Genomic DNA, 25,524 nt, shown 5'->3' with positions numbered 1-25,524 from the left:
CTTTCCTTTCTTTTGGCCGCAATATCTAAATAAAACAGTATAAATAACTTGTATTTCTACAATTTATCCGTTCTTCATTCCCTCAATCATTTCGAGTGATGACCGGAGCCTTCACTGGAGTTAGAGCTCGAGAGAGTCTACTCCACCGCCCATCCATGGCACCACCGGCAGCCTTGACACACATCTGCTAGAAGCAAGACATTGCTTCCAGTTGGCCCTCCATTCCTTTTCTTTCCTTGTATTGTATTACATTTTGGCTTAAGGAATTAATACATTTTGTGATCAATGCACTTCTGTATTTTCCTTCGATTCCATCTCCATCTTCATCTACTTAGTATCCTTTACTTTCATTGCATCATTAAGTAAGACTGTTAGAGTATCGCATACTTAATTATGTGGCATAGGGATATGAAGCATGTAGCAAACCACCGGGAGGTGTGCGTTGCGTGAGTCTTGTGAGAAAACCTTATTTGCTCAGTGTGAAGCTGTAGCAACGCTTGTCTATAGGCGGACGCAATGTTTGTCTATGAGTAGAATCAACAGCAACTAACTGCCCGATAGGGTAAATGGTTGATTGCATTAAGCAATGTAAGCAAGTGTTCACTAGAGATAGGAATAATCTTACGTCACCCATGTTTATGTGATTTCCTTGTCTTATGTATGCGACCATCACCCCTTTAGAGCTACGAGAGAGAGAGTCTAAAGAAAGAGCCTAAGACTTTAGAGAGCAAGGTTAGAATCTAGGCTCGACAGAGTTAGATTAAGATCGCATAAGCAAGAATGGAGGCTTAGGAATAAGCTTCGTTTGATATTACACATTGCATGCGTCTTCGTCAGGTGTGTATAGCATGATTGCATAAGTTTGCGTTGGCTGGGGTTACCCTTGCGGTCAAGCTTAGGGTTGCGATGAAGACATCTTCACCATTTTCTCTATTTTTCCATGCATTTTACTACGCATCAACAGTTGTCGTGTCTCTACCTCTCAATCATACTTCCACCGCTTAATCTGTTAGTTAGGAGTTGGAGTAGTTCATAGCTCATAACCCTCATCATTCTTTTATTCTTCGCCGCAAACATATTACCGCATAACATTTAGCTACAAGTCCTTAAGTTCGACCTCGGATCACCCGAGAAACTTGCGTTCTCATTATACTTTGTGAAAGCGCAAGAAAACTTGTTCAGAAAAAAAATAACAATGACAAGAAATATGCAAGGATAAAATCATTTGACACCCCGGTGGAAAATTTTCTTTTTGAAATAAATCATGCGATGTTCCGAAAGTTAGTAAAGTCTTTTTGAAGGTTAAGCTTGCATTCCTTAGGTCTTAGAAATATTTTGAGAGGAGGCTTGAACGAGACTTAAGGAAACTTTGGTATATAGGAATTGAGCGAAGTATCCTTGAGAAATCTAGGAAAAGAATATTGCGGTCGATTTGCTAAAAGAAATCTTTAGCTTATGCTTGAGGACAAGCATTGTTTAAATTTGGGGGTGTGATAACGGGCTGAAATGCACGTTATCACAGTGCTAAGTTCTTAAACAATGTTGGCTTGCATTGATAAAACATGTTAAATTGCATCCATTAAGCATCAATTTCATAATATTGTGGTCGCATGTGTTCATCGTATTAGAACAGTTGATTTTTGTATTTTTTTTGCATAATATGCGATGACGCAAGGCGGAAATTGCGATCATAGGAAATCATTGGTTGAGTGCAGCATTACAGCAAGGCTTTGCGGTGATCGTGTTCGCAAATATTCACCCGAGAAGGATCGCTGCAACTTGGTCAGCGCAACATGGGCGCATCTGGGTGAAATGATAATTAATCACGATGGGATAGAAAGCTGATGGCAGTAGAATCCGAATTAAGTTGACAGCCGATAATGATCACAAGTACATTCAGCTTTTTGGTGACAATTATTCGGCGCATCAGTCAAGAATTAAAGTCGTCCCATTTGTACAATCATGAGAGAGAAGTTGCCTTTCACCCTGGACGCTCTATAACTACCGAGGGCATCCTTCAGAAAAGGGGTTCAGCAGTTCGAAATTTCATACTTTAGTTCGCACGTCTTTGTTCATAGTTTTCCTTTCGTTTTAAGGCGAAGCAAGAGAAGAGTGGTGATGCTGGAGATCGCTCAGGGAAACTTGAGAGAAAACCTTGAGGCAAAAAAGCAGAGAGCAGGTCGACACTCGTGAGAGCGAGATTATCTTTTGAGCACGAGTAGAAGAACAGTGTAAAAGCCTGGGCAGCAAGAGATTGCTACTAGGCCCTTTATTCTATACTTGCATTGTTATTTTGTACTTCATCTTTATATTTATACAATGGAAGTTCTATTTCTACATATGTTCACTCTCTTAGCACGCATGAGTAGCTAAACTAGTCGAATGGGTTGAGAAGAACTAAGCTAACATGACTTAGGAAGTTCATTGCTTGCGATTGTCTTGTTTTATGTTGTGCCAAATACCCTTTAGAGCTGATCGAGAGAGAGTCTAAAGAAAGTACCTAACGACTCGAGAGAGCTAGGTTAGAATCTGGACTCGAGAGAGCAAGATTAGAACTACATAAACAAGAGATAGGGACTTAGAGATAAGCTCTGTTTATTAACCTGCATTGCATGCATCCTAGAGATGAGAATGATATTATGTGATCGTCTTATTTGTGTGTGTGTCATTTCGTCATCGCATAAATAAGAATAGAGGCTTATGTGTAGGTTCTATAGACTTAGCGCATATATCGCATGTGTTCTAGCCTTAGAAGTCGTGGAATTCGCACCGAGAGGTGGTTTACTGTTGTATGCATGTTGCATGATCGCATAGCATGAATGCATCCTAGGAAGTGTTAGCCGAATCTTTTCTCAACCCGTTCACCGCATACTCATTGCATTTCCCGTTTATCAACTCTTTCAAACTCCACCGCATTTGTTTTTTTTCATTAACGCAAACAACAATCCCAATACTTTATTTATTTATCTGGTTACCGTAAAGTTTTCATAAAAATTACTAACGCAACCTATTTTCACAAGTCCCTAAGTTCGACCCTAGACTTACTAGGAAACTCAGTGGAATTTACACTTGGATTCTGTTGAGGAAACATGAGTGCACAATGCAATTTCACGATCGCATATCATCCATAATTCACTTCATAAAATCGAGCATCAATCACCACCCCGATTTTGCAACATCCAAGATGGGATGTACCATTCGAGATCATGTGTGATGCTAGCAACCTAGCAGTGGGAGTGGTACTAGGATAAAGTGTCAATAAGAAGAGTTATGTCATAGGCTTTGCATCAAGGACCCCGAATCCTACCCAGATCAACTATACCTCGACCGAGAAAGATTTTTTGGCAATTGTTTTTGCTTTAGATAAATTTTGTTCTTACATTCTTGGCTTTCCTGTTACTATCTTTACTGACCAATCTACTCTCAGTTACCTAATGACCAATAAAGAGTCGAAGCCCCAACTAGTTGTTGGATGCTCATTCTTCAGGAATTCAATTTGACTATCAAGGACAGGAAGGGAGCAGAAAACTTGGTAGCTTACCACTTGAGCAGGATTGTATAAGAAAAGGACCCCATACCTATACGAGAGGATTTTCTAGATGAGTTCTTAATCTAGATTGCTAGACCCACTCCATGGTATGCTGACATGGTGAATTTTCTGGTTACTTGTAAGTTCCCTTATGACATGCCTAATTCTAGGAAGGCTAAATTAAGGAATGATTCAAATTATTTCGTTTGGGATCCACTATACCTTTGGAAGATTTATTTTGACCAAATCATTAGGAGGTGTGTCCCAGATGAGGAGTTTGAGTCTTTGCTTGTATTTTGTCATGAGATGGCCCGTGGTGGGCACTTTAGTCTTAAGAGAACTGCTAGGAAGGAATTGGATAATGGGTTAATTTGGAATTCTCTGTTCTTTGACTATTTTGCATTCTGTAAGTCTTATGAGAGGTGTCAGAGATCAGGATCCTTGTCTAAGAGGAATGAGATGCCATTAAAATCTATCTTGGTGTGTGAGGTTTTTAATGTGTGGGGGATAGATTTCATGGGCTCATTTCCTTCTTCTTATGGATTCTATCTATTCTTTTAGTAGTTGATTGTGTTTCAAAGTGGGTTGAGGTAATCCCCAATAAGGCTAACAATGCTGTTGTGGTTTCAGGATTCTTAAGAGCGAACATCTTTTCTAGGTTTGGCATACCTTGGGCTATAATTAGTGATCAGGGCACTCACGTTTGCAATCAGACCATCGAGGCACTCATGAGGAAGTACGGAGTTCACCATCGGATCGCCACTGCGTAACACCCTCAAACAAACGGACAAGCTGAAATCTCAAAATGCCCTTTAAGCTTGTCTACGCCAAGGCGTGTCATCTACCAGTCGAAATTGAGCATAGAGCATATTGGGCTATTAAGAAATGTAATATGAATTTAGCCCAAGCCGGTGAGGAGAGATTATTGGAACTATAGGAATTGGAGGAACTACGCTTGGAAGCTTACGAGAACTCAAGAATGTGCAAGGAAGAGTAAAAATTAATACATGATAAGGGTCTCTTGATGAAGGAATTTCGAGTTGGACAAAAAGTGTTACTCTTCAACCCAAGGCTATCACTTATGCCCTGTAAACTAAAATCTAAATGGCTTGGTCCCTTTGAGATTGTTAACTTGTTTCCTTATGGTGCAGTGGAGATTAGGAGCCTAGAGTCTGGGAAGGAGATCAAGGTGAATAGGCGCCGCCTTAAAATATTCAATGAAGGAGAAGTCAATGTGGTTTGCTCAAAACTCATGTTGACTCCACCATCTATCTCTTGAGCGTGTATCACCAGGTGTCGAGCAAAAGACGTTAAATGTTGCACTACCTGAAGGCAACTAGGAGCTAGAATTCCTTTTGTTTTCTTCCCTTTGCTTTCTTCATTTCATTTTGTTTTGTTTGTTTCTAATAAAAGAGAGTCTGACTTCATTTATTTTTCTTAGGAATCAAAATTTTGGCTCTTGAAGGAAGGATTTCAAATGTTCATGCTTGTGCCCAAAAAATCCAGGGGAGTTTTTCTATTCCCTATTGCCCCTTTTCTTTTTTTTCCTTAGCCTTAATTAAAGCTTCACTATACATTGAGGACAATGCATGGCTTTTAAGTAGGGGATGGGCGATGCATGCTTCGGGTGATCTTTTTTTTTTTTTTTGTGAAAATCTAAAAAATTATGTCATGATAAATGCTTGAATGTTTGCTCTCTTTTTCGTTTCCTTTCAATGACAATTTGATGACGCACTCAATGGGTTGCTTGATCTTAAAAAGGAGTGATTTTCATAATTTTGAGCCTTTAATAATATTTTTTTATGAGAACCATGTAAAATGAACCTAGGTTGAAAATTTTTCTGTTTTAAGTCCCTTAAAGTCTTAGAAATGGATTGTCCATCTCAGATTTTCGTTGTCACCTCGAAAGGCCCCTTATTGGCTTGGGAGCAACTTTTAGTGCCTGAGAGTAAGACTAGATAGTGAGAAAATAGTAGTCTTGTGTGTGAAAAAAAAGGAAGAGAATTATACTAGTTGCTTTTCTCTTGAAAAAATAAAAGAAAAAAAATGCATATAAAATGAGCATAACCGGTGTGCCTGCAAAAAAACAAAAAACAAAAAAAAATAGTGTGTGTGTATGCATGGATAGAGGTGAAAAGAGCTACCTCCGCTGTGTCCAGTTAGGGCCAGCGAGAAAAGAGTGATAGGTTCCCAGCGGTTGAGTGTGAAAGCTAGCCCTCTAGGTAAAACCGATGCCTTTTTCGTTTTTTGTGTGTGAGTTTTGGGCACTCCTAGATAGTATTGCTCTTTGGTATGCAATAACAGTATGTCTCGAGCTGATGACCAAACCAAAGTAGAGGAAAGATGAATTAAGAGTAGGATAAAACTTTTTCAGGTACTTTTCAATTTATGAAAAAGTTTCGTGTCTTAGTGTTTCATTCATACATGGCTTCGATTGAAAAAAAATATAGTCGTTTAAAACAAATCTCAATTGAGTGATTGTTTAATTTCGATATGTGATGTGACCCTTTAGACTGTTGAAAGTAGAGAAAGGATTCAATGAATAGAGTGAATGAATGCTTTATCAATTTTATGACTGAGTGTTATAATCTTGCTCGGGATGATTAAGTCTTAAGTTGGGGGTGTTTGTTAGCTCTCAAAAAGAGCTATTATTCTTAGCTTAATTCTGGCTCATTATTGGATTTTATTTGTTTATTTCCCTATTTTGTAGGTATTGAGCGATCATGAGGTGTAGTTGGTGATTTGGAGCCAAATGAGGTTAACTTGAAGCAATTAAGAGATGATTTAACCATCCGACTTCAAAGGAATTGAGACAACCAAATTACCATCGAGTATAGACAACTATAGATTTCTATTGAGTTAAATTCCACCAAGAAAACAAGTATTGAGCACCAAGGAAGCGAGCAGCGAGTATCGAGAATCTGGTAGAGCACTCAGTGTCGCAACGCTCTTATTAAGCCTTGGTCCAACGCTTCTCGATGCTTGACCCTTGACGCTATAAGGCAGTGCGCTCAGCATTGCAACGCCCCCTTCAAGTATTGCAACGCTACAACAGTTGACGGAAAATTGATGACCGCACGGTGCAAGCAAGCGTTGAATGCTATTTCACAGCGTTGCGACGCTGCGAGCAACCTATAAATAAAGCGTTGATGTTCAGAAAATAGGGAGACACAGAGAACAAGAGAGTTACAGCCACCAAACGTTTTCATCTTCTAAATAGAGCGAACTTTAAGAGTTTAGTTCAGCTCTAAGAGCCATTGAAGCCAAATCCCCGATCGATCTTCATCAAAGTCAACCTCGACTCATTCATCTGATCATTGTAATATGCCTTTTAGAGGCTAGGTAATTTTCTTGGGATAGTTTGTATGCCTTAATTCTTGAAGTTACTATTTAATTTATTCAATTGTTGTGAACCTTTTGGGTAGATTTGATTTATTAATAATAGAAATTTGATGAATTTTTTTGACAAACTAATTTATTGAATTTCTTGCAAGAAAAATCATTCTAGCATGTGCATAATTGAGTGATTAAGTTGCACGTATTAGGATCGCATGTTTAGGGTCTAGACTTTTTTTGGCCAATCTTCCCAAATAAATTGCGCTATAAGATGTGGCTTTCCGGCTTGTAGTGCGTCTCGACAATTGAACACTTTACTTATTGCTTTTCAGTTTTAACTCGTATGTCGCTGAGAAGGAAAAGTTTAAAACTTATTTAGGCTAATTTAGATTGTAATCAAAATTGGCTAATTGGGTTATTAGAATTTTTAATAGGTTGAGGGGTTCAAATAATTGGAGAAATTAACTAGTAACTAATGATAGAAAATAAAAAGCATGCAAACTAATCCCAAGATTTTCCATTAATTTGATCCAATCATCTTTTCTGTGCTAACCCTTATTTATTCTTCTTTGTTTGGTTTTTAATTTATTTTGTAAACAAAATCAAGAATCACCAAAACCTTTTTTTTTTTAACTTGGAATTCATTAATTGGTCTAAGTTAATCCGACAATCTCCCTGTGGATTCGACCTCGGTCTTATCACTTTGCTACATTTATGGTTTAAGTCTTGGATCGGTGAAAATAAATTATCTTTGCTTGGGCTAGGGGCGCTCACGACACGCTAGTCTTTGAGATCGAACACCTACCAAACTGTAAATGGTTCAATATAGCAAATGGAATTTGGAAACCAAAACCTGGCTCTAACACCAAATGAAGGAACTCGTTTTACAGAGAACCTATGAGCGGAAGCAGATAGTCCAAATCCCATTTCAATTTAAACAAACATTTACAGTAAAATCATACAGTTTATGCACTTTAACTAAAATTGCGGCATGCTTTATAATAGGATAGAGTTTAGAGATTATACCTTTGAAAAACTCTTCATCAAGTAAATCCCTCGTACTAACTTGAACACTTTGAACAACACGAACACTCCAAACAACAGTAAGAACTCGAACAAAAGGGATAGGACACTACCATTTAGTTACCTTGGTATTCTCGGGGTGAGAACCCAGGAGTGGTGGGCTCTGGTTATTTTGGTTAGGAGGGAGTTTGGAGTTGGAGGAGGAAGACGATTGAAGAGAAAAGCACTATCACATAGAGTTTTTGTTCAATTGTGTAGTTCAATGAGGCTATCGTATAGGCTCTCTTTCGTGTAGACGACTTAGGAAGAAAAAGAAAATTGTTTCCTTTTTATTCCATTTTCCATAAAAACCACTAACCTTCCACTAAGATGGTTAGAGAGAAAAAGGGGATAACTATCAAATATAATTAATAATATAAATAAATATGATAACCAACTTATCATATTATATTTATAACCTATAGTTTTAATATTGTATCATATACAATATATAATAGTTCTTTTTCTCTATTTTATGGAATTTAATATAAATCATATTTATATTAAATTTAATAACCATGAATCTTATTCATAGAAAATATATTTGAATCACATTCAAATATTTGTTCCTCCAAATAAACTATAATGTATCATATACATTATGTCAATTATATCATATATAATTGAATTTATTGTATCATATATAATTAAATTTCCTCTTATTAATTTGAACATTTCAAATTAACCAAAAAACTGATTCTTAACTAAATCTTTTTGAGCTATCAAAGGGACCTTATGGACCTATATCTTGAAGCTCCAACGGTACGTGAATAACTAATTAAACTCTTTAATCAAATTATCCACCATCTGTTAACTATCGGACACTCTACTAAAGACCATCAGTTGCACTCTTCGCACTACAGATATATTTATGTGTCCATTGGATATAACCAATCAATAGTACATAACCCTTCACAAATTGCTCGTAAGTATAGCTAGGCCAAATTACCGTTTGCCCCTGTAGTTACATTTAACTCCTTAAGTACCACTGATCTTTCTAATGAACAATAGATCATAGTCCCACTATGACTAAAACCCTCTCTCACGAAGGAGTGAATTCCATCTTGTGTAGCTGAGTTCCCAACTCCCCAATCAGACGAATCCCTAAAATGGTAGGCTTGTTGAGTCGACAATCTGGCCGCTCTCACCCATACAAATCAAAAGACTGTCCTCATAGGCAAGAGTTCACAACTCACTCGGGATTAAGGTCATGTTACCTATGGTCATCCTAGTGAAATGAAAGTTTCTATTATGAACGACGTTATATAATGAGACTAAACATTTTGTGGACTGGTCTTATACAAACTCCTTTGTATAGAATATCCTCGCTTGCATGTCTAATACATGAATGACCAGGATCAGATCATTTGTAGCACTTTACAACATTTGTAACACCTACAAAGTGGGCCATACTCATAGTGTTACCAAGATAAGGTACCCATCCTTATCCATATACTACATATAAACCCCATACTCCATTTTTCCTACATAAGTGTATAATGGGCATGCTAAGAAAAGACTTAAGGATATCTTAAAGTAAAGTTATGAAAGGAAGTAAAGAAAGTAGGAAGATGAAGGAAGAAAATTCTAAGTAAAGGAAAAACCTAGTATTGGGTGAGTTTTAGATAGTTTAACAAGTGGAAAATTGGCTAAGTATAGAAGCCAAGAGAAGGCATTGTTGGTGTTGGGAAGCATTGATGCATGAGGTTGTGTGTGTGGCAACCAAGGCATGAGGGGGTTGTGAGAGATCTAAGTGTTGAAGCCAAGGACAAAACTATGCGTTGGAGCTAAGGATGAACGCATGAGTTGAAGGATTTTTCATGATGCGTTGACAAGGCATACAGCAACCAAGAGGCTTGTGAGGTTAGTGAGCATGCGGGCAAGGCATGTTGGGTGTTGCCGCAAGGCCAAGCATTGAGCCTAGCGCATGCGTGGAAGAGACGTGCTAAGGCTTGCGTGATCGTGCAACGAGGAGGGCAATCATGCAACGAGTAGGCCAGACACGAGCGAGGAAGTGCTCAGTTGCGTATGAGCAAGGCGCTGGGCATTGAGGCATTGTGCAGGCTGCACGATAGGTGTTAGATGATAGGCACAGAGCGCTGGATGATGGGGTATGCGATATGCGTAAGGCTAGACGATGAGCGCAAGGCGCTGAGCGTTGAGGCTGGGCATGCGCACTGACTAGTGTGTGGCGATGAGTGCCAGGCACTGAATACTCGATGCACGCTAAAGCTATGCGATGGAGCGAGTAAGTATACAATGACATATGCAATTGCACTGGAAGGCTGTATGATTGCTTGGGAAGCGTTGGTAGTCTTAACGCTATGGTGCATGAGGCATGCGATGCTCAATGGTTGAGCGTTGAGGAAGGCCTAGTGCTTGGTTGATGATATGTTAAGACTAAGTTATACGTGGTCTCGGACATGTGTTGTGTTGCGAAATCGACAATTAAAGAACACAAAAAGGAACGTAGAGATAGGGAAGATCGACACACAGATATACGTGGTTCACTAACAATGTGTTAACTAGGTCCACGGGTAGAGGGAGAACAATATTATTAGAGAGAATGTTTTTAGAAATTACATCAAGACAATGCCTCTAGGGTTAGAGAGTTTATATAGCACACTACTCTAAACCTTAGGGTCATAATCGTAAATAACTGCAAATATATAAATATGCTGAATACAAAATCTGAATAGGTTTCGGTGGCATTGCCCCCGTACTTAGTTGTTCGAAGCGCCAACAAACAGATTCAAGGCATTTCAACATGTTGGCTTAGAAGTATGCGACCAAAGGAGGGACACGATAGCCTTAAGTGAGCTATGCATTGGCCAAGTTGGGTGATCATGGTTTGGAGGAGGCAAGTGGCCAAGTAATTGCAAACGTTGGCTTGAGAGTTGATCCTTGCGTTGATGACCAAGAGGAAAGGATCAGCTTAATGAATGACTAGATAAGCCAGCTGTCATGTTCCGGTTTGTTGTTATCTCTTTATGGATGAGGTGGCAGCTTGACAATGAGGCTGCCTCTTGATAACAGGCAGAAATGCACATTATCATAGTGCTAAGTTCTTAAACAATGTTGGATTGCATTGATGAAATATGTTAACTTGCGTTCATTAAGCATCGTTTCCATGATATTGTTGTCACATGCGTTCAATTCATTAGAACAGTTGATTTTTGTATTTTTGTGCAAAATATGCGTTAATGCAATGTAAAGATTGCGATCATAGGAATTCATTGGTCGAGCGCAACTTCACCACAAGGCTTTGCGTTGATCGTGCTCGCAAACATTCGCCCAAGAAGGATCGCCGCAACTTGGTCAGCGCAACATGGTGGGTGCATCTGGGTGAAAGGCCAATTAAGAGCGATGGGATAGAAAGTTGATGACAGCCGAATCCAAATTAAGTTGACAGCCGATAATGGTCACAAAGTACATTCAGCTTTATCGGTGATAATTATTTGGCGCATCAATCAGGAATTAAAGTTGTCTCATCTGTACAACCAGGAGAGAGAAACTGCCTTTCACCATGGATGCTCTATAAATACCAATGGCATTCTTCAGAGAAGGGGTTGATCAATTCACGAGTTTAGCAGTTAGAAATTTCATACTTTAGTTCACACGTCTTTAGTTTTCTTTCATTTTAAGGCAGATGTGAGGGAAGAAGTTGTGCAGGCAGATCGTTCCGGTAAGCTTGAGAGAGCACCAGAGGTTTCAAAGATAGAGAGAGGGCCAACGCCTGCGAAAACGGGAACATCTTTAGATCGGAATAGAGATTTCAGTGTAAAAAGCCTCGGTTAGCAAGGAATTGCTACCAGGCTCTCTACCTTTACTTTCCATTGTCATTTTGTACTCAACTCATCTATAAAAATGGAATTCCCTTCTCTATATTTGTTCACTCTCTGTTATTCACGCATGAGTAGCTAAATCAGTTGAATGGGTTGAGAAGCATTTAGCTAGCACAATTAGGGAATCTTCATTCTTTGCGATTATCTTGTTTATGTATGCGTCATTCATCCATCAGAGATACTCGGGAGGGTAGTCTAAGGACAAGATCCAGACTTGGGAAGGTCAGGTTAGAATCTAGACTCGGAAGAGCTAGATTAGAACGCATAAACAAGAGATAGGCACTTAGGAATGAGCACTATTTGTTATCAACGCATCGCATGCATCCTAGAGATAAGATATGATTGTATGCGATCACCTTACTTTTATGCATTTTGCATCATTGTATAGGACAAGAGTAGAGACTTAGGGATGAGCTCTATGGACATTTTTCATTCAACACATGCGTCCTAGATTTAGGAGCATCGCATTTACATTGGAAAATGACTTGTTGTGCATGGTTGTTACATGATCGCACAGTCTTGATGCATTGCCAAGTAACGCTAGCTAAAGATCTTCTCAACCTGTTCATCGCATACTCATTGCATCTATCAACGCAACTGTCTTTTCTCAACTCCGCCGCATTTGTTTATTTCTTTTTCATCAACGCAAACAACAAACCCAACAGCTTATTTATTTATCCGGTTTCCGCAAAGTTCTTCATAAAAATTGCCAATGCAATTGTTTTCACAAGTCCCTATGTTCGACCCTGGACTTACCAGAAAACTCAGAGGAATTTACACTTGGATTCCACTGGGGAAACTTGAGTGCACAACGCAATTCCATCAACACATAGCATCAATATTTCCACTTCATAAAACCAAGCATCAAGTTTTTGGCGTCGTTGCCAGGGACTTCGGCAAGAAAGTTTGCTAACGGTAATTTTTTTATTTCTTTGCAGAACTCTCAATCTCTGGCGAATTACGACCCGAAGATGAGAGGAAATTTAGAAGGAGATTGAGAGACCGCCAACAGCAACCACAATCAGACAAAGAAGAGATGGCGGAGCAGCCTGGAAATGGAGCACCAAATGATAATAATGTCATGGCGAATCCAATTTTGTTGGCAAACGATCGCAATAGGCCCATTAGGAACTATGCATCGCCAAACCTCTATGATTTCTCTTCGGGAATCATGAGGCCTGCCCTCGACGAAATCAGATTCGAAATGAAATCGGTGATGCTGCAGATGATCCAGATTGCAGGTCAATTCGAAGGAAGGCATGGCGAGGACTCACACGCTCACCTTCGAAGTTTTATTGAAATTTGCAATACTTTTGTGTTCCCGAACATCTCTGCTGAAGAAGTTCGGCTAACGTTATTCCCATTTTCTCTCTGTGATCAGGCTAGGAAATGGGCATATTCTCTCGAGCCAGGAGAGATCACTTATGAGAACAGTTAGTGGAGAAATTTATGAAGAAGTATTTTCCACCTACTGAGAACGCAAGACAAAGGAAAATTATAACAAATTTTGAACAAGACATGGACGAATCGCTCAGTAATGCTTGGGCGAGGTTCAAGAGGTTGGTCTGGGATTGTGTCACATCCCGCTCTAGATTACTGTCATAAACTTAATGGAATGGTGACTGTAGCAGTTACCAACCCTTTTGCTGGCACTTACTGCCTATCTAACCTGTTAAATTTTGCTCAAACCCTGAATACGTACATATCATCAATATACGAACATATTAACTCAGAACTTAACACATTTACTTACAAGGTTTCGCATCATTTTTCATACATGAATATTACAACTTAGTGAGTTCCATCAAGAATACTAGTCACTAGATAGACACATGTGTACTAACTAATACAGGTTTTCAATTATGCTTCCTTCAACCTGTTTCACAGAGCAGCAGCAAAAAAGATCTTTTGGGAACTAACCGCTACTTGAAAGGAAAAAATTTGAAAACATGAGCTAGAAGCCCAATGAGTGACTTAATAAAAACACAAATCTCATGCTTAAACTGAAAGCTTGAAAACATAATACTAGAATTAAAATATGCCAAGCAAACATGTACATAAGACCTTTAAAACCATTGTATCTGAAACCTGAATCTTAGTTGAGAATGAACATTCATCGCTCTAATTCCCAATGCCAATCCATGGCCAGATGAGACCCCTATGTCGATCTCTTTAAATATACCGATGGGCATCTCAAGCAACTTCCTCTAAACATAAACATGATAACTACTCTTAAACACCATTAAACATCATTATTCCCTAGTTGAGAACGAGCATACATCACTCTAGCTCCCAACATCTGTTACCGGTCAAGAGACCCATACTTCGGCCTTTCATTCAGACCTACCTACGTGCACGGGGAGTTTTCTATGTACTGTCAACACCTTAGGTACATTTATTCAGATACTTTCCTTACCTTCAGTATCCGGCTCACTTAAGCTATCAAGTTCTCAAAGAGCATTAAAAGAATAGTTCTCAAGTATAGCATAGAAAGCTCTTTAGGATACCTTCCCTACCTTCAGTATCCTTTTTATTATGTTTAGGAATACCAATGCATGTACTTTGACAACCTTAGGTATTTAAAACATAGTACATCAAGCTTCATTCAACCTTAGCTTTAATCCTAACGCATGCTTCATACTTTGTAAAATAAGTTGGCTTAAATCATGTTGAACTAGCTTGTAAAAACCATTAGCATGCGTTAGACATGGAAAACATACTTGGAAATCTCATACATTAGTAAACACCATGCGTTGATCATGCTTTCAATCATAGAAATAAGTTGCTTGGAACCGTATAAAATTTAGCATGAGAATAACTTTGCTCAATCCCTCGACGTCGTATTACTTACGTGCACGTGCTTATAACTGAGTACTGTCATACCTTAGGTACTTAACTAGGATACCTTCTCATTTTCCTTTAGTATCCTTAGGATACCTTCTCATTGTCCTTCAGTATCCGTCGTATAACTAGTCATAAACATTTAGTTGAAAACTAAGGCTTAATGCTCAAATCATCATACTAGTTCATCATGAAAATGGAGTTACTAAAACATGTTGAAAGTATTTGGAAAGATAACATACTTAAATCATGTCAATTTCCATGGAAAACATGCTTTACTTAGCATGAGAAATAGCTTCAAACATATGTTTTAGCACTTCATATAAACACTTAGCATGAGAAACAACTTCAAATAAATCATGGTTCCTTAAACATTAAATCACCACATAGTCACTCATATTTTTCGAGGCTCTCCAGCTCTTCTTGGCCTGAGCATAATTCCTGCTTCACATCAAAATACCTCAACTAGTTCGTTTACTGATGGAAGTTTCCTCAGCTAGCCATTTGAGTGAATTCATCCTCATGAGCGAGATCAAGCATATCATTAGAAAACTTCAACATAACCACACCAACGAGATTCAACCCAAATTTCCAATGAGATTTCCTTCTTGAAGATCTTTAGCACAAAATTTGTTCAAACCTCGTCCCAATTGTCTGCTTAATTCTCTGTTTCAACCTTCATTCAAAGTCCAAAACTTTTTCAAGAAACTATTGTTTATAATCAAGTTTTCATTACCTTAAAATTTCAGCCAAAATTCATCTAAATTCAGCCCCAATTCAAGCAAATAGTTTCCAGTTCAAAATTCAAAAATTATAATTCGATGTTTCCTACCTTGCTTCCGTCTTGGACTTCATTCTTCACAGATGGCCTAGATGAGAAACAAACCCTTCGTCTTTATTTTGCCCCTAGGATTTAGCAATATTTTCTTTTGCTAACTTCACTCCCACAATATTACTTCAGCACTACACCTCATTAGATGGCATGGTCTCATCCATATGCTTATTATACATTCCATCATCAAGCATGACCTTCTTTAGCCTAGCCGAGTTTTGTCCTACTTTTACACTTATCTACCTAAGAGCTTATTTCTTCTTGCTTCCATCTTCTATCCTTCCTAAGACATGGCTTCATTAAGCTCATTAGAAGACATCACATTACTTACTCTTACTTAAAGTAATTAGGGTTCGGGTTTTACAGATTGTCCACATAATGGGTTACCAGACTGCCTTCAAATGGAGATTTTCTATCATGGGTTGAATACCGCTTCGCAGACCGCTGCCAACGCGGCAGCCGCTGGTGGTCTGCATGATGAGGCAACGAATATCCTGAATCACATCTCTAAGAACCATGAAGACTGGAGAGAGAGTGACCAGAGATTGAGACTCAAAGACTTTGACGCAAACAACGGTGCTATTGTTTCATTACAAAACCAAATGATCGTAATGATGAATTTGATCCAAGGAATGGCGATCAGTAGCCCAACACTGCAAGGTGGGCAAATCAATGCAATCAGTCAAAACACCGCAAGGTGTGCGACTTACGGTGATGGGCATGCGATGGAAGATTGCCCGCAAAGTCCACAATCTATATACTTTGTAAAGGATAATCCCTTTTCAAACACCTACAACCCCGAGTGGAGAAACCACCTCGATTTTTCTTGGAAGAATCAACAACAAAATTTCCAACCTGTGGCATAGAAAGAAGGGCCACCAGGATTCTTTCCACGCAACAACGGTCAAACGAGCAATCAAGCAAGTAACTCACAACAACCACCGCAATCCTCTTCTTTAGAGAGCCTATTGAAGCAATACATAGAGAAAAACGAGACTATGCTTCAAAGTCAAGCTACGTCCATCCGCAATCTCGAATTACAGATGGGCCAGATTGCGAGTGAGCTGAAGAGTAGACCACAAGGGGCTTTGCCAAGTTCAACTGAACTTCCACGCAACCCGGGGGGATCAAGTAAGGAGCAATGTCAGGTGGTGACATTGCGCAGCGGGAAGACTGTGGAGGGAGAAAAGAAGGAGTATAGTAGAATAACTTCCATTGCAACTGAACCTGAGATTGCGGTAATGCAAGAAGAAGAAAGAGAAAATGAAGCAGTAGAACTGGGTTGCGTCAACCTCAAAGCCAACTGAAATGGGAACCGTGAAAGTTCAGTTACCCCTTTCCCATAGAGACTAAGGAAGAAGAAAAACGAAGAGGTACAATACCAACGCTTCTTATCTATGTTAAAGCAATTACATGTTAATATTCCTTTCAGTGAAGCGATTGAGGAAATGTCTACATACACCAAGTTTCTGAAGGATATGGCAACTAAGAAGAGGGGCACTGGAAAATTTGCCACGGTGGCGTTAACGCAAAGTTCCAAATCAATAATCCCACCGAAGATGACCGATCCTGGGAGCTTTACCATTCCTTGCTCCTTAAGAGAACTCTACATTGGGCAAACCCTATGTGACTTGGGAGCCAGCATAAATTTGATGCCTTTGTCAATCTTTAGACAATTAAATGTGGGGCAACTTGTGCCCACATCAGTTACTCTCTAACTGGCCAACAGGTCTCTGGTTCATCCAGAAGGTAAGGTGAAGGATGTGCTGATAACAATTGACAAATTTATCCTGCCAGCTGACTTCATCATTTTAGACTATGAGGCCGATAAAGATGTGCCCATCATTCTGGGGCGACCTTTTCTGTCAATGGGTCGTGCCCAAATTGATATGCATAAAGGAGAAATCACAATGAGTATCAACGAACAGAAGCTCAAATTTAATATAATTCATGCCATGAAGTTTCTGGATGAAGAAGACCTGCAAGATTTGGATAATAACCTGAATTTGATTGAAGAAGAAAAGTCTGATGAAGAGTATGAAGAAGAGGATGCCAGCGTATCCATTGCTGCCTGCAATGCGATCACAACAAAAACAAACAAGGAAGAAGAAATGATCACAAGGCAAGAAGTAGAGCCAATAGAAAAACGAAAAATAACGCAACCTTCCCTAGTGGAGCCACCAACACTTGAATTAAAGACCCTACCAACCCATTTGAAGTATGCATTTTTGGGGCAGAATGAGAAGCTGACAGTGATCATTTCCTCTACGCTCAACAAAGATCAGAAGAATGAGCTGATGAGCATTCTCAAGAAACATGTGCGAGCAATTGGTTAGATGCTCCTGACATCAGAGGAATTAGCCCTGCGTACTACATGCACCGCATTCGTCTTGAAGACGACCACAAAACAATAATTGAACATCAACATAGACTCAACCCTGCGATGAAGGAGGTCGTCAAGAAGGAGATTATCAAATGGCTAGATGCGGGCATTATCTAACCCATAGCATATAGCACGTGGGTTAGCCTCGTGCAATGTGTGTCGAAGAAGGGCAGAATGATGGTAGTATCAAATGAGAACAATGAATTAATACCACAAAGGATCATCACTGGATGACGCATATGCATGGACTACCATAAGTTGAATGCGGCCACAAAGAAAGATCATTTCCCTCTGCCATTCATCGATCAAATGCTAGATAGACTAGTAGGGAATGATTTTTACTGCTTCCTGGATGGGTATGCCGGATACAATCAAATCATGATAGCTCCTGAAGATCAAGACAAGACCACATTCACCTGTCCATATGGGACGTTTGCTTTTCACCGCATGTTGTTTGGCCTCTGCAATGTGCCAAGCACGTTCCAAAAGTGCATGATGGCGATCTTTTCAGATTATCTCAAGGACTCTGTGGAAATATTTATGGATGACTTCTCCGTTTATGGGAACACTTATGAAGTCTGCTTAGCCAACTTGGAGAAGATTCTGAAAAGATGTGAAGAGACGAATCTTGTGCTCAATTGGGAAAAATGTCATTTCATGGTTAAAGAGGGCATAGTGTTGGGACATAAGGTCTCCCGGGATGGATTGAAGGTGGACAAAGCAAGGATTGAAGCAATTGAAAAACTTCCACCTCCAACCAGCGTGAAGGCTGTGCGAAACTTCTTGGGGCACACCGAATTTTATAGACGATTCGTCAAGGACTTTTCTAAGATAGCACGACCACTAAGTGCATTGTTAGAGGCGGACAGAAAATTCGAGTTTGACAACAACTGCCTCAACACATTCAGAGTTTTGAAAGATGTGCTGATTTGGGGGTGTACTCTTCCCTATCTTTATTTCAAATTTTACGCTATCACGTCGCATGTTAGTTTTAAACGTCTTATCACCGCATCCTTTTTAATTACCACAATCATTTGGCATAGATAAATTTAGTAGGTTACCACATGCTGTCTCTTTGCCAAGAATGACTTTAATGATGAAAAATATGCTTCTATTTCTTTCGTATATCCTAGAGTCAACTTACTCTTAATATAGTCCCCTCATGAAATATTTTTAGAAGTTAAGGGTTGCTAGCTTTCTTTCAAACTCTCTTTACAACACATTCTAAGAACATCGTATGACCTATTTTAATCTTTTGGTAATGAGGACATTGTTGCATTTTAAATTTGGAGTGAGGTATTTATTTTCGACCTTGCTATTTAAAATATATATATATATATATATATATATTGAGAATAACTTTTACTAGTATTTAGCTATCTGAATCTTACTTAATTTTACTTCTTAAAAAAAAAAAAAAAGAACTTGTTTTGTTTTAAATCATTTGACCCTCTCTTTGTCTATTGACAACGATTAAGGCACAAGGTTGCGGAGATATTACAAGAAGAAGCAAATGATCTCACTCCATCACCGCAATCCACAGAAGATAGATCGCCACAAGGATGGATGCGTCAATACATAATGCGGGCAATAGCGCAAAATTTGGGGGTGTACTCTTCCCTATCTTTATTTCAAATTTTGCGCTATCACGTCGCATGTTAGTTTTAAACGTCTTATCACCGCATCCTTTTTAATTACCACAATCATTTGGCATAGATAAATTTAGTAGGTTACCACATGCTGTCTCTTTGCCAAGTATGACTTTAATGATGAAAAATATGCTTCTATTTCTTTCGTATATCCTAGAGTCAACTTACTCTTAATATAGTCCCCTCATGAAATATTTTTAGAAGTTAAGGGTTGCTAGCTTTCTTTCAAACTCTCTTTACAACACATTCTAAGAACATCGTATGACCTATTTTAATCTTTTGGTAATGAGGACATTGTTGCATTTTAAATTTGGGAGTGAGGTATTTATTTTCGACCTTGCTATTTAAAATATATATATATATATATTGAGAATAACAACTCCACTGTCAACGCAATGGGAAACCCGTGTTGATAAGTTGTGAAAGGCACTTACCCATAGTTGGATGTCCACATAACACATGTGGGGGCAAGCCAAAACGAAAGTAAGTTACTAGGATCAACGCATAAATAAATGACCGCAACTCCACTACCAAATTGGTATAAGTTTAGTCTGAGAAAGAGTGCACTGCTCGTAGTTCGATGTCCGCATGACACCCGTGGGAGCAAGCGAAAACGAAGGCAAGGCATTTAGACCAGCGCAAGGTCAGAAAAAAATACCGATGAAGAAAATTTTTGTGCAAGGATAAAATCATTTGACACCCCGGTAGAAAATTTTCTTTTTGAAATAAATCATGCAATGTTCCGAAATTTAGTAAAATCCTTTTGAAAGTTAAGCTTGCAGTCCCTAGGTCTTAGAAATATTTTAAGAAGAGACTTAAATAAGACTTAAGGAAATTTTGGTATATAGGATTTGAACGAAGTATTCTTGAGAAATCTAGGAAAAGAACAGTGTGGTTGACTCGCTAAAGGAATCTTTAACTTATGCTTGAGGACAAGCATTGTTTAAATATAGGGGTGTGATAACGGGCAGAAATGCACGTTATCATAGTGCTAAGTTCTTAAACAATGTTGAATTGCGTTGATGAAATATGTTAACTTACGTCCATTAAGCATCGTTTTCATGATATTGCGGTCGCACGCGTTCAGCGTATTAAAACAGTTGATTTTTGTATTTTTTGTGCAGAATATGCGTTAACGCAATGCAAAGATTGCAATCACAAGAATTCATTGGTCGAGCACAACTTCATCGCAACACTTTGCGTTGATCGTGCTCGCAAACATTCGCCCAAGAAGGATCATCGCAACTTGGTCAGCGCAACATGATGGGTGCATCTGGGTGAAAGCCCAATTAAGAGCGATGGGGCAGAAAGCTGATGACAGTCGAATCCAAATTAAGTTGACAGCCGATAATGATCACAAAGTACATTCAGCTTTATCGGTGATAATTATTCGGCACATCAATCAAGAATTAAAGTTGTCCTATCTGTACAACTAGGAGAGAGAAGCCGCCTTTCACCATGGATGCTCTATAAATACCAAGGGCATTCTTCAGAGAAGGGGTTGATCAGTTCACGAGTTTAGCAGTTAGAAATTTCATACTTCAGTTCGCACGTCTTTAGTTTTCTTTCATTTTAAGGCGGACACTAGGGAAGAAGTTGTGCTGGCAGATCATTCTGGTAAGCTTGGGAGAGCACCGGAAGCTTCAAGGATAGAGAGAGGACCGACGCCTGCGAAAGCGAGAACATCTTTAGATCAGAATAGAGATTTCAGTGTAAAAAGCCTCGGTTAGCAAGGAATTGCTACCAGGCTCTCTACCTTTACTTTCCATTGTCATTTTGTACTCAACTCATCTATAAAAATGGAATTCCCTTCTCTATATTTGTTCACTCTCTGTTATTCATGCATGAGTAGCTAAATCAGTTGAATGGGTTGAGAAGCATTTAGCTAGCACAACTAGGAAATCTTCATTCTTTGCGATTATCTTGTTTATGTATGCTTCATTCATCCATTAGAGATACTCGGGAGGGTAGTCTAAGGACAAGATCTAGACTTGGGAAGGTCAGGTTAGAATCTAGACTCGGAAGAGCCAGATTAGAACGCATAAACAAGAGATAGGCGCTTAGGAATGAACACTATTTGTTATCAACGCATCGCATGCATCCTAGAGATAGGATATGATTGTATGCGGTCACCTTGCTTTTATGCATTTTGCATCATCGTATAGAATAAGAGTAGAGACTTAGGGATGAGCTCTATGGACATTTTGCATTCAACACATGCGTCCTAGATTTAGGAGCATCGCATTTACATTGGAAAATGACTTGCTGTGCATGGTTGTTACATGATCGCATAGTCTTGATGCATTCCCAAGTAACGCTAGCTAAAGATCTTCTCAACCCGTTCATTGCATACTCATTGCATCTATCAATGCAACTGTCTTTTCTCAACTCCGTCACATTTGTTTATTTCTTTTCCATCAATGCAAACCACAAACCCAACACCTTATTTATTTATCCCGTTACCGCAAAATTCTTCACAAAAATTACCAACGCAACTGTTTTCACAAGTCCTTGTGTTCGACCCTGGACTTACCAGGAAACTCAGAGGAATTTACACTTGGATTCTGCTGGGGAAAGTTGAGTGCACAACACAATTCCATCAACGCATAGCATCCATATTTCCACTTCATAAAACCAAGCATCACCTCTACGGCTAAACAACATTAAGTTTACATACAAAACATTTTTAGAGATGACATTACTGGTTTCATAAGTCCCGATACCCAAAACATTAGTCTCTATATGAACAATTCACTACAAAAATTTTGGGCTTTAATGTCGGTTGGAAAAAGTGAAACCGGTGGTATAATGTCGGTTTTGTTTTTTTTAAAAAAGCGGATCTTTAATGTCAGTTTTAAACCGACATTGTAGGTATACATTTAATGTCGGTTTAAAACTGACATTAAAGATCCGGTTTTCCTTTTTTTCCTTAAAAAAAAAAAAACAAAACCCATTCCCCCCTATTTTTTTTTCATTTCTCGCTTCTATCCCTATCTATCCTATCTATCCCTTTTCTAAACCCTATTTTCCCCATCAGCCACCTCCTCCCCAGTCCCTCTTATTTTTGTTTCTTACGAAAATGATATTAGGTTACATTTTGTTTCTCTCCTTTCTCTCTCAGATTTCAGACAAATCTTCGTAGATGGCGAAGAGAACTGAAACCGAAAGCTATAAAAAATGGCGACCAAAAATGCCAAAAAAGCCAATCTCTTGGATCATCACTCCCCTCAAACACCTACTCGATGAATCTGTTTCTGAGGTAGAGAAGTAAGAGATATGTGGAACCAATGAGAAATGGTAGAACTCGTAGATAGGTCGGCAATGCCAGTCCATGTAGTACCGATTTGAAATCGATTTTGCATCTTTTCGTACTCCCAATGCCATTGATAAACAAGCAGCGAGAGTCATAGTCGATGCTTTGAGAAGATTCCAACGATGATTGAAAAAATAAATTGAAGAAAGAACAGAGAGATCAGTAGAGATATGAAGGATTTGAATCTGTTTCTGAGGTAATTCAATCTGCAATTTCATCCCCTTTTTTAGATTTTTTTCGCGTCAATTTTAATCTAGGTTTGAGTTTTTTCCTTGCAGATTGTCACCGGTCGTAATGAAGGATTTGAATCTGTTTCTGAGGTAATATGAAGGATTTGAATATGTTTCTGAGGTAATGCTATTTGGCTACATTTTAGTGTTTCTGAATATAAACCAGCTAAAAAAACCACAAAGTTCTAAGAGTTTTGGTAATGCGATACATTTTTTGTTTCGTCATTCATCTGTACTTCTTAGGGGAGAGAGGAATACTAGAGCATTAGAGATTTGGAGAAAGACTTTATTGGGGTCTAATTCATTGTTAGTTCATGTCTCTCTGGAAATTGTCAAGCTGAAGAAAAAGAAGAAACACAAGAGAACAGAAAGGCCTAGGTTCGTAATTCTTTTGACATTTTTTTTCCAGCACCATTTGTTACATAAGTGTGCTATATTTAGATATTCCAATCCTGCAGATGGTAGCAAAACTGCATGGAATACTGAGACCATTTCTACTTTGGAGAATGAAACATGATGTCGAGCTAATGCTCCCTCGAAAGAAAGAAATCATAATATATTGGTTATGATTGAAGGTAGCACTATTTTTAATCTAATTTTTATAGATAGATTCTATAACATGTGCATCAACTTCTCTTGTTTTCATAAATATTATTTATATATTTAGATATATATATCTCCGTCCAAATCCCTCCCCTCTCGCCCAAATCCCTCTCGCTCTCGCTCATAAAGGCCAAATCCCTTCCCTCTCGGCTCTCGCCCAAATCCCTTCCCTCTCGCCCAAATCCCTTGCTCTCGCTCATAAAGTCCATCCGCTCTCGCTAATAGTCTCTGCAATGCAACCCTCTCGCTCTCGCTCGTCCCTCCACTCTCGCTCGTACCTCCACTCTCACTACTCTCGCTCATACTTCCATTCTCGCTCTCATACATAAAGTCCCCTTGCTCGCCCCAGCTTGGCCCCATTGCCAACCCTAGAGGAAATTGATCCTATTAAATCTAGCGCCTTCAGTAAGTGTTGTCTTTTTCTTTTTTTTTTCTTTTTTCCTTTTGACTTTGTAAATTGGTGGTTTTTTCCCTTTAATTTCTTGGATTATATTCTTATCATCATGCGTTTGATAATTTATTCCGTGCCTTCCAATTGGATTTTCTCTCTATTGGAGGGAAGGGGACAAGGACATGTGGATTAATTAGTATTCCTCTGGTGAACTGTTAATATCACCATCACTTGTCAAAATTGCTTTCTTGACTTACTTTCCAATGGTTTACACAAGATGTTTTAATTCATAAGTCTTGTCAAATTTCATGGCTGAAAATACAGTTAGCTACGTGTCGTGGTTGTTCGTTCCACAATAGTCCATGTGTGCTTAATTTGAATCATGCCTTTTTTAGTTAATCCTACTGGTGGCCGCTTTATGTTTATTGTGTGGTGGTTTAATATTTGGTGATTGATCCTTGTTAACAAGAATTATTGGTACAGGAAGTTCACTTTGGGAAATTGATAGTCTTCGACACCATTATTGTCCTCCTATTTCAAGGTATGCAGTTTAATATTGACCCAAAAACTTCTGTTGCTTTGGATTTCATACTAAAAACTAGTCCTTATGTTCTTATAGGTTAGTTTTATGCCTAGTATCCCCGTACAATCAAGTGTGTGAAGTGTTCAAGAGAGAGCTCGACATAACACTGGATAAGGTATATTTACTTGGCTAAACCTGTTTCATATAATCAGATTATGCATTCATTCTGTTGAATGGAGATTACTTTTCCAATCTGACAGAAGCTGGTTATCTTGATTGTGTTACTGTTACATATGAGTTGGCACTTTTTCTGTATTCTGATCACATTATAGTACGTTTCAATGTACGTGACAGATTGAAGTTTCATTAACATTTGGCCTTTCATATGATTATATAAATGTGGTTATAGTTATAATATTAATTTTTCTCCTTGGATCAGAGTCTGCCTGAGGTTAAATTCTTAATCTCAGGCACATTACTTGTTAAGTTGAAGTTAAATTCTAAATCTTTCCAATTCTTCTGTAGTTGTTGGATGAGCTGAAGAAGAAGAATCCTGATAATGAAGTCCATCTCAACAATGTATATTACATCTCTTAATCTCTCAAACCCTCCCAAATTTGTAGACAAATAAAATTATGTTGCCCTTACACGGAAGATTATGTTGCCCTTGTAAAATCATAATCTTTGTATTACTTGTAATTTGTGTTTTCAAGGCTTGAATTATTGTACGCCTTTTAAATTATAATTCTATAGCAGAATTTGTGGATTAAATGTAATAGATTTACAATCCATACATGAATAATGTCATAGGCATAGTGTTCGATGATGATGTGTCATGTTATACCTTTTTATCGAAAAAATGGATTTGGTAAGGGAACTTTAAAAAAGGGACAATAATTGATAAAACAAACAGATTTGGGCTTCAATGTCGGTTAAGAATCCAAAAAAAAAAAATAGGCTTTAATGTCGGTTGCAACCGATAAGCTT

The 25,524-nt window shown here is 38.6% G+C and overlaps 1 long non-coding RNA gene across 1 annotated transcript; it reads left to right on the top strand.

Moving 5' to 3' along the window:
- Positions 1–22,519: 22,519 nt before the first annotated feature.
- On the top strand, positions 22,520–25,293 carry LOC150033951 (uncharacterized). Its single transcript, XR_016532424.1, has 6 exons — positions 22,520–22,986; positions 23,069–23,398; positions 23,479–23,595; positions 24,498–24,555; positions 24,634–24,712; positions 25,063–25,293. It is a non-coding gene; the product is annotated as an uncharacterized LOC150033951 (long non-coding RNA).
- Positions 25,294–25,524: the final 231 nt, after the last annotated feature.

The sequence above is a fragment of the Benincasa hispida genome, chromosome 9 (assembly GCF_027475165.1).
Source record: "Benincasa hispida cultivar pf3 chromosome 9, pf3_genome.v1.1, whole genome shotgun sequence".
In the NCBI taxonomy this organism is placed as follows: domain Eukaryota; kingdom Viridiplantae; phylum Streptophyta; class Magnoliopsida; order Cucurbitales; family Cucurbitaceae; genus Benincasa; species Benincasa hispida.
This window is presented reverse-complemented; position numbering and strand designations above follow the sequence as displayed.